Source organism: Physeter macrocephalus, unplaced genomic scaffold, assembly GCF_002837175.3.
Source record: "Physeter macrocephalus isolate SW-GA unplaced genomic scaffold, ASM283717v5 random_477, whole genome shotgun sequence".
In the NCBI taxonomy this organism is placed as follows: Eukaryota; Metazoa; Chordata; class Mammalia; order Artiodactyla; family Physeteridae; genus Physeter; species Physeter macrocephalus.
The window spans coordinates 19,985-31,611 of NW_021145763.1; the positions used below are offsets into that span (position 1 = coordinate 19,985).

General features: G+C 50.2%; 1 long non-coding RNA gene across 1 annotated transcript; it reads right to left on the reverse strand.

Annotated features, from left to right (window-relative positions):
* Positions 1-1,015: 1,015 nt before the first annotated feature.
* LOC129391882 (uncharacterized) lies at positions 1,016-10,918 on the reverse strand. Its single transcript, XR_008616708.1, has 3 exons — positions 10,823-10,918; positions 4,736-5,366; positions 1,016-2,867 (listed from the first exon to the last, which is right to left on the reverse strand). It is a non-coding gene; the product is annotated as an uncharacterized lncRNA (long non-coding RNA).
* Between the last annotated feature and the right edge of the window lie 709 nt (positions 10,919-11,627).

An 11,627-nucleotide genomic window follows, 5' to 3' on the forward strand; every position in this document is an offset into this window, starting at 1 on the left:
AACATCCCTGGAATCAAGTCACCAGAATTCAAGCTCCAGCTCCTTCCTGGGTCAGCTTCCTACCCTGAGCGCATCTTTCAAATTCCCAAATCTCCGATTCTTCATGCGAGAGCAAGGATGTTCGTATTTATTCTTTTTTTTTTTGCGGTACGCGGGCCTCTCACTGCTGTGGCCTCTCCCGTTGCAGAGCACAGGCTCCGGCCGCGCAGGCTCAGCGGCCATGGCTCACGGGCCCAGCCGCTCCGCGGCATGTGGGATCCTCCCGGACCGGAGCACGACCCCACGTCCCCTGCATCGGCAGGCGGACTCTCAACCACTGCGCCACCAGGGAAGCCCCGTATTTATTCTTATTAGTCATTCATCTACTTACTGAGCATCTAAGAGGCGCCAGGCATTGTCGCTAGATCCTGGGACACAGGCTGAACGGAGAAAAACCACCTCTGAAGGGAGTGGGGTGGAGGGTGGAGCTCTGGGGAATCACCCCTCACAAGCGACGTGGCAGGTTTTATACCACTGGGGTCATGGTGCATGGGGCCGGCAGGGGGGCTGGGGAGCAACAGGGCTGGACTGCCAAGGCAGCATGGAAAAGATCACTCCAGAAACGAACCCAGAGGACTGGGAACACCTCACAAGGCACCCAGCGTTGGGAAACAGGATATGTAAAAACCTGAAGACACAAAAGAAAAAGGTGTGTCCTAATTTCAAACAGTTCTCAGAACACATTTCTCCTGGGGAACTGGGGGAAGGAAGGGGCGGATGAATCACAAATGGGGCTAGAAAGGTAGGGACTGGGGGACGAGACAAAAGGTTTCATAAACCCCAAAGCTCTGCACACACAGACGAGGTTCAGGACAACCGTTACCAAGGCCCAAGTCATCGCCAATGGTCAACATTTCCCCGTGATGCGAGGCTAGCACACACGCAGCCCAGACAAGCTCAGACACAGGCTCCAAGACCAGTCCTGAGCTCTGCTCCAGAGGCACCGAGGGGCTTCATACCTTCCCACCCTTTCCATGCAAAATTTCAAATCCAAACAACTGCAGTTCTCAGCCAGACGGTCTGCATCTGGAGAAGCCAGCCTGTGTTTCTAACAGAAGCTTAGAGGAAGCTGAGATCTGCAGGGTCCTTATAAGGACCTTCAGTCCCCCCCCCCCATCTGGAGATGTGAGAGTCCAACACCAAAAACACTGTGCTGCTTCCCTCTAACCTCCAAAGTCTCTGATGAAAACGTTGTCTGTCCAATTCCTTCCCATAAACGAATAGTGTCAATTTGCTCTGGCTGCTTTCAAGGTTGGTTTTTGTTGTTGTTGCTTTAATATTTATCTCTTTATTTATTTGGCTACACCGGGTCTTAGCTGCGGCATGCGAGATCTTTAGCTGTGGCATGCGAACTTTTAGTTGCGGCGTGTGGGACCTAATCTAGTTCCCTGACCAGGGATTGAACTCAGGTCCCCTGCATTGGGAGCACAGACTCTTAGCCACTGGACCACCAGGGAAGTCCCTTTCAAGGTTGTTTGCTTTTTAAATGTCTTTAGTTTTTAGAAGCTTAATTATGATATGTCTTGGCCTGAATTTTCCTGGGTTTATCCTATTTGTGGTGTGTGCAGCCTCTTGAATCTGTAGGTTTACGTTTCTTGCCAATTTGGGGAAATCTTTAGCCATTATTTCCTCTGGGCCTCTTCTACCCCAGGCTCTTCCTCCTCTGCTTTCAGAATTCCAAGGTCCCACAGGTCCCCAAGGCTTTGCTCTGTTCCCCAGTCTATTTTCTCTGCCGTGAGTGCGGGTGAGGCCACAGTTGTTTCTGGGTGTCTGGTTGAAGTCGAGCATTTACTGTCTAAACATTTTTCTTGTTAGACTGTCTTTCCTGGTCCCACAGAGAACAGTCTTCGTTGTGACATGTTTTTGGTCTGTACCTGCTGGCATTTCTAGATGGCCAGAGTCTGGGATAAGACGGGGATAAGAAGGTAAAAAGAAAACGCAGACAACTCGTCACCCCATCGTTCATCAGGCCCCATGGTCCCTGCCAGCTTGCCTTCTTCTCTCCACATTTCAGAACTTTTCTTTTTGGCCGCGTCATGCAGCTTGTGGGATCTTAGTTCCCCGACCAGGGATCAAACCCAGGCCCACGGCATTGAAAGCACCGAGTCTTAACCACTGGACTGCCAGGGAATTCCCCATATTTCAGAGTCTTACGCTTGTTTTATACATAATGTCCAGTGTTTATTGTGCTTAGTGGGAGGAATAGGAAAATGTCCATCTGATCCATACTTCCCAGGTTCTTAACAGTTTGAAGGCTGGGAAAAAATCTAAAGGTTAATACTTCGCGACGTGTGAAAATTCCATGAAATTCAAATTTCAGCATCTGTAGTTAAAAGGTCATTGGAACGCAGTTGTGCCCATTTACTTACATGCTGTCTACAGCGGCTTTCACGCTACAACAGCACAGCTGAGGCGAGGTGACAGTATCTACCACAGTGGTCCTTTAGAGAAGAGGTCTGATCGAGGGCCCTGATCATCCACAGCTGCCAACATCATCGCCTCCTGACGGGAGGACCCACCGCCTTCGCTCACGCAGTCACGGGTGTGGGAGCCCAGTCAGGCTTCTGGGCCGCAGCTTCCAAGAAGACGTGCAGGTCGAGGCCACGTTCACACCAACACCAAGACGGCAACTGCCTCTCTCACTCTCCTCTCCCGGGTCACTGTGAAGTCTTCCAGAAGCTACGTGACATGAAGTATTACAAAAGAACGAAAGCCATCTGTCTTCCATTAAGACATTGACGAGATCTGCCCAAAAAGTGTTTTTAAAGCCACTCTTCTCTATACGTCTAAAGTATTTTAAAGCCACTCCACTCTTCACTATTTTGTTTCTTTGGAAAATAATCACAAAACATTTATATTAACATACAAAAGGTTGATTAAATTTCTTTTCTTTTTTTTTTAACATCTTTATTGGAGTATAACTTTTACAATGGTGTGTTAGTTTCTCCTTTACAACAAAGTGAATCAGTTATACATATTCATATGTTCCCTTAAATTTCAAATACAGCAAATATCAAGAAGCTCTTCAGGGTCCTCAATAATTTTCAAGAGTGGAAAGTGGTCCTGAGACCAAGAAGTTTGAGAACTGCTTCTTTAGATCCAACAACCAAGTTATACATTTTATAAGGAACAAAGAAGTTAAACTATGCCCAGAGGATGTGACCTGCCAAATCCAGACTGTAGGAAATTCTTCAAGACAAGGAACCCGTTTCTTCAGCAACAAAAATCACAAGAACAGGAAGGGGGAAAAAAAAAGATGGTAGGGGTACCTATATGTTAAAAGAAACTGAAAGACTTATCGAGCTCTCAAAAGGTATGAACCTTATTTAGATCCCAATTCAGAAAAAACTATAAAGTGAATGTCTGAGATAAAATAAAAATTGAACACTAAACTGGGTAGTTGATGATATACAGGAAATAGTACTAATCTTTTTCAGGTGGGATAATGATGTTGTAGTTATGTTTAAAAATCTTTTCTAGGGGCTTCCCTGGTGGCGCAGTGGTTGAGAGTCCGCCTGCCGATGCGGGGGACACGGGTTCGTGCCCCGGTCTGGGAAGATCCTACATGCTGCGGAGCGGCTGGGCCCGTGAGCCATGGCCGCTGAGCCTGTGCGTCCAGAGCCTGTGCTCCGCAACGGGAGAGCCAAAAAAAAATCTTTTCTAGAAGAGTCCTTACCATCTTCGGATACCTATTAAAATCTCTAGGGACTTCCCTGGTGGTCCAGTGGTTAAGAATCCTTGCTTCCACTGTTGGGGGCGCGGGTTTGATCCCAGGTCGGGGAACTAAGATCCCACATGCTGCGAGGCCAAAAAATAAAATCAAATAGATAAAATCTCTAGGATACGACACAGGGAAGAGGAGAGGGACAGGACTGGGCCTCGGTCATAGGTGAGGTCATGCCAGGCAGTGAGGACTAAAGCTAAGGTAGGACATGGGGACACATTATTCTACTTTTTGTGTTTATGTCTGAACTCTCCATTAAAAAAAGTTTAGGGGCTTCCCTGGCGGTCCAGTGGTTAAGACTCCACACTTCCACTGTAGGGGTCAGTGGTTCGATCCCTGGTCCGGGAACTAAGACCCCGCATGCTGCACAACGCAGCCAAACAATTTAAAAATTTTTAAAAATTAAAAATAAAACAAGTTTAAAAGTACAGACTTCATGACATTCTTCCCCAGAAGCAGGGGATGAGGCTGGCCAACCTGCACTGGCACGACCCCTGTGCGGGGAGGTCTGCAGCCCACGTTTCGGGAGCAGCTCTACCCGGTTCCTGACTCTCCCCCATGACGTGCCAAGTAAACCGGGCTCCTGGTTGAAGGCTGGCATGTCCCTACCTCCTGAGGGGCTCAAGAGACACTGCCTGGGGCCCATGTCTTACATAAATGACAGCAAAGCTATAATAACTGGTGACAAATGATCAGTTCCTCCTTTAATTTCACAAAGACTTTTTTAACTTCTCCTCTGGTACCTGGACACAAATAAACCCCGTACAAGACAGACAACGAGCTCCACACCGCATCGTAACTACACCCCCCACGGCCGACAGCACCGGACGGTGCACAGGACAGACCTGCACCGAACTGGGACATCGGTCGCCAGATTTGTCCAGGTCACCACGTGTGCGGCACAGCCAGGAGCTCAAAATGAAAACACACACACACACAGACACCAAATTTAAGTGAAGAACATGACCTCACCTGCGTTCTCTGCTGGGCCTCCAGAGTGAGATCCGGGACCCTCCAAGTTCAGAAAGAAGGACCGTCCGGCAGTTGAGATGATGTAGCTCCCTCGCGGCTGCCGTGCTCGGGGAGCAACTATTAGCCACACGAAGAGGACGCCTTGAAAGCAAGGAGAAGTGGGAGCCACAGCCTCGCCTGAACGGCAGGGGACACGGGGAAGGGGCACAGCTCAGCATCAACCTCGGCTCATCTCACCCTGTCCCTGGGACGTGGGGACTTCCCAACCTCCTGTGCTGTTTCCTCATCTGTAAAATGGGCATTAAAACCCTGCCTCAAAGTGCAGCCATGTCAGATTTGTGAAACAGATGTTTAACTCCTTTAAAGTACTCGTGTCATCGCAGGTCATTAATAAAAGATGGTTATTACTAAGAAAGTTTCCAAAAGAGCAGCCTAGCCATGAAATGAAATAATCTAAACAGGGATGACATCATTTGAACTTCTTCCCAGTGGTCCATGGATGCTGGGTCTCTGTCTGCAGAGTTAAGTTAAACCACATGTGAAGGCCATCTCATCTTACCCCAAGTTCTGTGAGTTTATTCAAGTGCTGTCACAGGCACTCGGAAGAGCTGGCTCTGGACTCTTCAATTCACTAATGAATGAAGGAATAAAAGGAGAAATAAAGCTCGTTTAAATCCCGTTTGTTTTTTCTTGGACGTCTAACCAACATGATGAAGACGTTCCTTTACTTCCAGAGCCTACAATTTGGCAGAAAAGATTAGATATCTATACGAGTAACTATAACATAAGACAGAAGCTGATAACTACCCGAAAAGAAGCCAAAGTGCTTTGGGAGGAAAGACACACGCTCTGAGCCCTGAGCCCCCAGCACACAACCTCAGTCCAAGTTGCAGGAACTCAGTATCCCGGGGCCAGAGGCAATCCTGCCCCGACTGCAGACAAGACACAGGAGAGGAAGGTTTTCCAGCCCAAGAGAGCCGCGTGGACAGAGGCCCTGCGATGGGAGAGCACCGGATGTTTTCAGAACCAAGGGGCCTATGACCGGCTGGAAGGCGACAAACAGCCTGAACTCCAGGCGTGGGAGTTTGGCCCTTATTTGACAGGCAATCGGGAGTCTTCTCAACATTCTGAAAAGAGGGGGGACATGACCAACGTGATGCTTTAGGAGAATCTGGAACCGACATGAATGACAACAAACTGAAAGAGTCTCATGAGCTGGGACCACGTCCCATCCGCCTGGGAATCTCCGCGGCCACACCCACCTGGCACCTGAGAACCACATGCCGCATCCACATGCCGCATCCACCACGTCGAGAAGGAGAAGGACCCACCCACGGCCCAGTACCACCACCAGCTGTGCCCACACGCCCCCCCAGGCGGGCCCTGTGCTGCATGGGAACGCGCCCGGCCTCAGGAGTCGAAATAGACACAAGAAACACGACGCGAGGACTACCACTCTCCCCGTGAGAAATACCTCACGGTCTGTCTAAGCGGATGGTCAGACTTGTCCCCTAACAGATGCACCAGCAGAGGAGCCCACCAACAGGAAGGCCTCTCGGGCTGGCCCTGTGGGGACAGCGCACGGGGTAGAGACGAGACCCAGGCCTCCGGGGACCAAGAACCACCATCACCAGCACGAGGGCCTCAGAACCCCAAGTCCCCAAGGACGCGCTTCACAAAAGGAATCCACTTCAAAGAGGGTGACATCCGGGACCTTTGTGATACACTAGCTCTGGGGCAACATCTAATACTTCATCCAGACGTTTCCAGAATTACCATGTTTATGGGGCTCAGATACATCAGACAAGGTCTCACCTGGGCGTCTGCAGCCTATGGGGATGTCCCAGGCTCAGGACCGCAGGTAAAACCGGGGAAATCCGAGTGAGATCGAGGGACTGCATGACCGTCGATACTGTGGCTTGGATCGCGCACCACAATTTTGCAAAATGTTATCAATGGGGAAACGGGGTAAAGGATACACTGGATCTTTCTGAATTCTTTCTTACTGCTGCATGGGGCCCTACGGGACCTCAGGTGAGCTACGTCGCTCCTGCGTGTCCCAGTCCAAGCTCACCCTCCACCCTCCGCTCCCCTCCCCTCCCACAGGATGCACTGGCCACAGCCGGCTGTGTCTGCACCTTCCAACCCGCACACAGAACGTCACTGTAGACTCATCAAGGCAAAAAGTATGCTCCGACGTGGAAAGGATTCAGGAACTTGACCCCCTCTCCCGTGAGCTCCTGCGCGCAAACGTCTGATGAGATGAAACGAGAGATGAGTGGTTGTCGCACAAGGGGTAAAACCACAGCTGCTGGAGGGTCCACGGAACGTGGCAACGGGCATCCCAGCTCTCGCTTCTAAAGTATCTTAAAATTAAAGTTTTTGGAAGACAGCCTGGCCACGGGCCAGCGTGTAATGTAGATGACATTTCTGTAGGCAGGAAACCACAGCTTAAAGCACAATTAACGAGAAATGTAAAATCGACCAGCAGTTTGAGATGCTTTTCCTTCTATTTAAGTGCAGCCCTAGTTGAGAACGTGACCTATGCTGAGGTTTATTTACATGATCTTCTGAGGAACAGACAAAAGATTACTGAAAACAGAGGCTCCTGGGGTAAAGCTCTGTGCTTCCATCACCAGCCTGGATCTGCCTTCCCCACTGCAGGCCCCCGGACCCTGAGGAGGGCAGGAAGGTTCCCTCGGGGAGGAAAGCGAAGGCCACTCACTGCATCCACATCCAGCAGGAGAAACAGCGTCCAGGAGTGGTTCAGGGTCACCCCAAAGGAAAGGGGGGACATGAATAGTCAAGACAGCGGTCCTGACAGTCCTAGGCCTGCAGGGCACCCGGCAACCGGAATTGAGGCATCTTTCCTACTACCAAGTTTACATTAGTTTCCTTAAACTAAGTGCTCACTTTCCTCAGCGCACAAACAGGCACAGAGCCCCGAAGACCTACGAAGACCCTCGCTGCCAGAACGCCATCCCTCTTCATAACACACTGGCATCACGCCCGGAAAACTCCTTCAGGGCAAAAGTTGCTTTTCCCCTAGTGGTTCTTCAAGTCCCACTAAAACTCCCTCCAACCAGAAAGCACCCACTACAACAAGCATTTGACACACATTTCTAAGAAAACTCTTTGTAGATATTCCTTTTTAAATATTCCAAATATCCACATTTTCCTCATGATTTCAGGTTATACTAACAGTGGTTCTCAAAGGGTGGTCTCAAAACCCTGGAGGGTCCCCAGACCTTTTCAAGAAGCCTGGGGATGAAAACTGTTTTCATAATAATGCTAAGAAGCTCCCGGAAGATGCCGAGCCCTCCGCGTGGTGCTGGCACTTTCCCCGATGGTGCAAAGGCAGCCGTGGGCCCAATGCGAGCCCCCAGCACCAATCAAGGCAGGGGCAGCGGTGAAGGGACCCAGCGCCTCACCCCCAGGCACCTGCGGGGAAAGAACACCCCGTTCCCTCCTCAGTGTCCCCGACGAAAGCGGTGTTGTCCCAGCCAATCTGGGAAAGTCTATGCTCCTGAGAAAGCTAAACATGGAATCACCACGCACCCGGCCACTGCTCTCTTGGACGATTACTCCAGAGAAAGGGACGCTTATGGTGACACCAAAAACCTGTCCACAAACGTCCATATGTCCTTATTATTAATAGCCCAAACCGGAAACAGTCCAAATGTCCTTCATTTGTCCCTCATTTGACAGTTAAGCTGTCCTATATCCAGCCACCCTGAGGACTACTAAGCCATACAAGGAGAAACTACAATGCGCCCAACAGCCGGACGAGTCTCCAGGGAATTAAGCTGACTTGTTCAAAAGGCAAAATCCCCAAAGGTTAAGACGGTATGATTCCACTCATACAGAATTTCTGAAATAACAAAATTTTAGAGATGCTGAATGGATGCGTGGTTTAAAGAGCAGGCGGAGGAGAACACAGAGGAAAATGGAATAGGAGGGACCCTTGGGGTGAGGGCACTAACTGTCCTCTATCTGGACCTCGGTGGATACACACACCCACACTCGTGATAAAATTACACAACACACACACGACTACAGGTAAAACTGGGGAAATCTGAATAAGATTAATGGATTCTATGACCATCAGTACTGTGGCTGAGCCTGTGCACTACAATTTTGCAAAATGTTATCAATGGGGGAACTGGATAAAGGATACACTGGGTCTTTCTATACTATTTCTTACAATTGCATGTGAATCTACAATTCTCTCAATTAAAGTTTCCATTCAAAAACATACACCCATGTTCAGAGCAGCGTTATTCACGATAGCCAAAAGGTGGAAACAACCCAAATGTCCGTTGAAGGATGAACGAATAAACAAATGAATGGTATAAACATACAATGGACTATTATTCAGCCTTAAAAAGAAAGGAAATCCTGACACAGGCTACAACATGGATGAACCTTGAAAACACTATATGGAGTGAAATAAGCCAGTCACAAAAAGACAAAGACTGGACGATTCTACTTATATGAGGAACCTGGAATAGTCTAAATCAGAGACAGAAAATACAACAGGGGTGACCAGGGGCTGGAGGGATAGGGGAATGGGAAGTTGTTTAATGGACAGAGTTTCAGTTTTGCAAGAAAAAAGAGTTCTGGAGATGGACAGACGCCAGCGATGGCCACACAACATTATGAATGTGCTTAATACCACACAAAAACGTAAGGGATTGCCAAGGGAAAATTCAGGATGGGAATGGGAAGGGATCAGCAGATGATTAAGGCTCTTAAAAGGAAATGGTTACACTCTTTTTTTTTTTGGTTTTACTCTTAATTCATACTGTATCCACTGTATTGTCATTGTTTATATCTTACATATATTTTAAATTTTGTATTGAATTTTCAATAAATTTTTTTAAAAACAAAAAAAATGTCCTTGATGAAGCAATACAAATTACTGTTATTAAATCTCGAACTTTGACTTTGTATTCTTTCTTGTGATGAACAAAGCATTGAGGCTGCATCCCACAGTAAGAGGATTGTCTGCAGGGAAAGCGCGAGCGTGACCCAGGGCCGGCTGAATTAGATGCTTTTTTTCATGGTCTACCATTTTTACCAGAAAGAATAACAAACTATGGTTTTTAGACTTGCACTTGGCAGACATTTCTTGAAACTAAACAAAGTGAGTCTGTTACTTTGAAGAAAACAATTGACAAGAGTTTCCTATCAATAATAAAAATCAAGCTTTCAACTGAAAATTATCATGTTATAAAACTTGTATCCACCACCAGGAGCTTGACAGCTTCTCAAATTTAGAGAGTTTCTAAGGAGATCAGCGGTGATATTAAGAAATGTTATTCAGTGATGCTGTATAAAGAGATGTGTCAACATTTGGAAGCGCTGCCGAACTCAGTGAATCAACATTTTCCAAATGAGGGTGATGTTACAACGGGGCACAAGCCCCTTCCAACTGCAGGGCAGACGGTGAATTTTAATGTCATGGAGAGTGAAAACCTCCTTGTAGGCTTCAGACGCCACATCAAACTAATCTTTAAGAAACATTAAGCTTGCCTAGTTTTGGAATAACAACGAAAAACACCGCAACTACGTGAAAAGCTATTAAAGTACTACTGCTCCTTTTTCCAACCACACGTCCGGTTAGGCGCAGATTTTCTTCAGACTTCAACCAAAACGCACCGCAATGGACTGAAAGCAGAGCAGGCAGGAAAATGCAGACATTTAGGAAATACGCAAAATGTAAGAGCAGGGCTCTCGTCGCACTAATTTTTTGTTTAGGAAAATGCTATTTTCATAAAACATGCGTTATGTATGTTGAGATCAGGGGCTTATTTTACGTTTAATGAATGAGTCAATGTCCTGTAAAGTCTCAGTTTCGTTTCTAATTCGGTAAATCTCGAGACCTGAGACGTCCCCGCCCTAACGGACGCCTCTCACAACCCGAGCCGGGCTGAGAGCGCCGGGCGGGGGGAGCGCCGGGCCGGGACGCGGTCCACTCGGGCCGCCGGCTCTGCAGGCCCGTCCGCCAGCGCACGGGGAGGGGCCGGCAGCGCCGCCGACGTGGCTCCGGCTCCGGCTGCGGGTTCACGGCCGCCGCGGCCTTACCTGTTGGTCATTCCTGCCGCCACGCCCAGCATCTCCGGCGGCCACGCGACCCCGCACCGCGTACTCGCGCCGCTCCCGCCGCTCCTCCTCGCTGCGCGGACGGGCAGGAAGGGGCGGGGCGGGGGCGGAGGTCACGCCCACCTAGGCTCGGCCCCCGCCCATCATGCCCCACCCCCCACCCCCCGGAACCGCCCGCCCGGATGTCGGCCCCGCCTCCAGCTAGGCCCCGCCCCCGTCGTCCCAGCTCCCGGAACTGCCCAGCCTCCAGCCCCGGTCCCCGAAACCGTCCGCTCGGAGGTCGACCCCGCCTCCAGATAGGCCTCGCCCCCTGGATCGCCCCGATGTCGGCCCCGCCCCGCCTTGGCTCTGCCCCCGCCTTCAGGCCGCCCCGCCCCGCGCACCGAGGCCCCGCCCTAGCGGAAGCGGGCTCAGTCCCGGGGCCTGAAGGCCCGGCCCGGTCGGGGTGCGGGGTCGGGTCGTCCTCCGTCCTTCTCCGCTGTCCCGCGGAGCACCTGAATCCCGCGGGCGGGGAAGGTGGGCGGTGTCGGTGCTGATGTGAAGTCAGCTCCGCTCTGACCCGGTGCGCACTGTGGGGCCGCTCCCGGAGCTGCAGCAGCGCTGACGACCCCGTTTACGGACGGTTGTCGCGGAGCGTTCCGGGGAACCCGGTGAGCCCCGAGGGGTGGCGGCTGCTCCTTACGGAGGACTGCAGTGGGGGTGGGCGGCGTGTGGCAGCGGAGCAGAACTGGCCACACGCTTGTACAGGCAGGGCCAATGCAGTTTGTTTTTAAGAGTAACTGAGGAG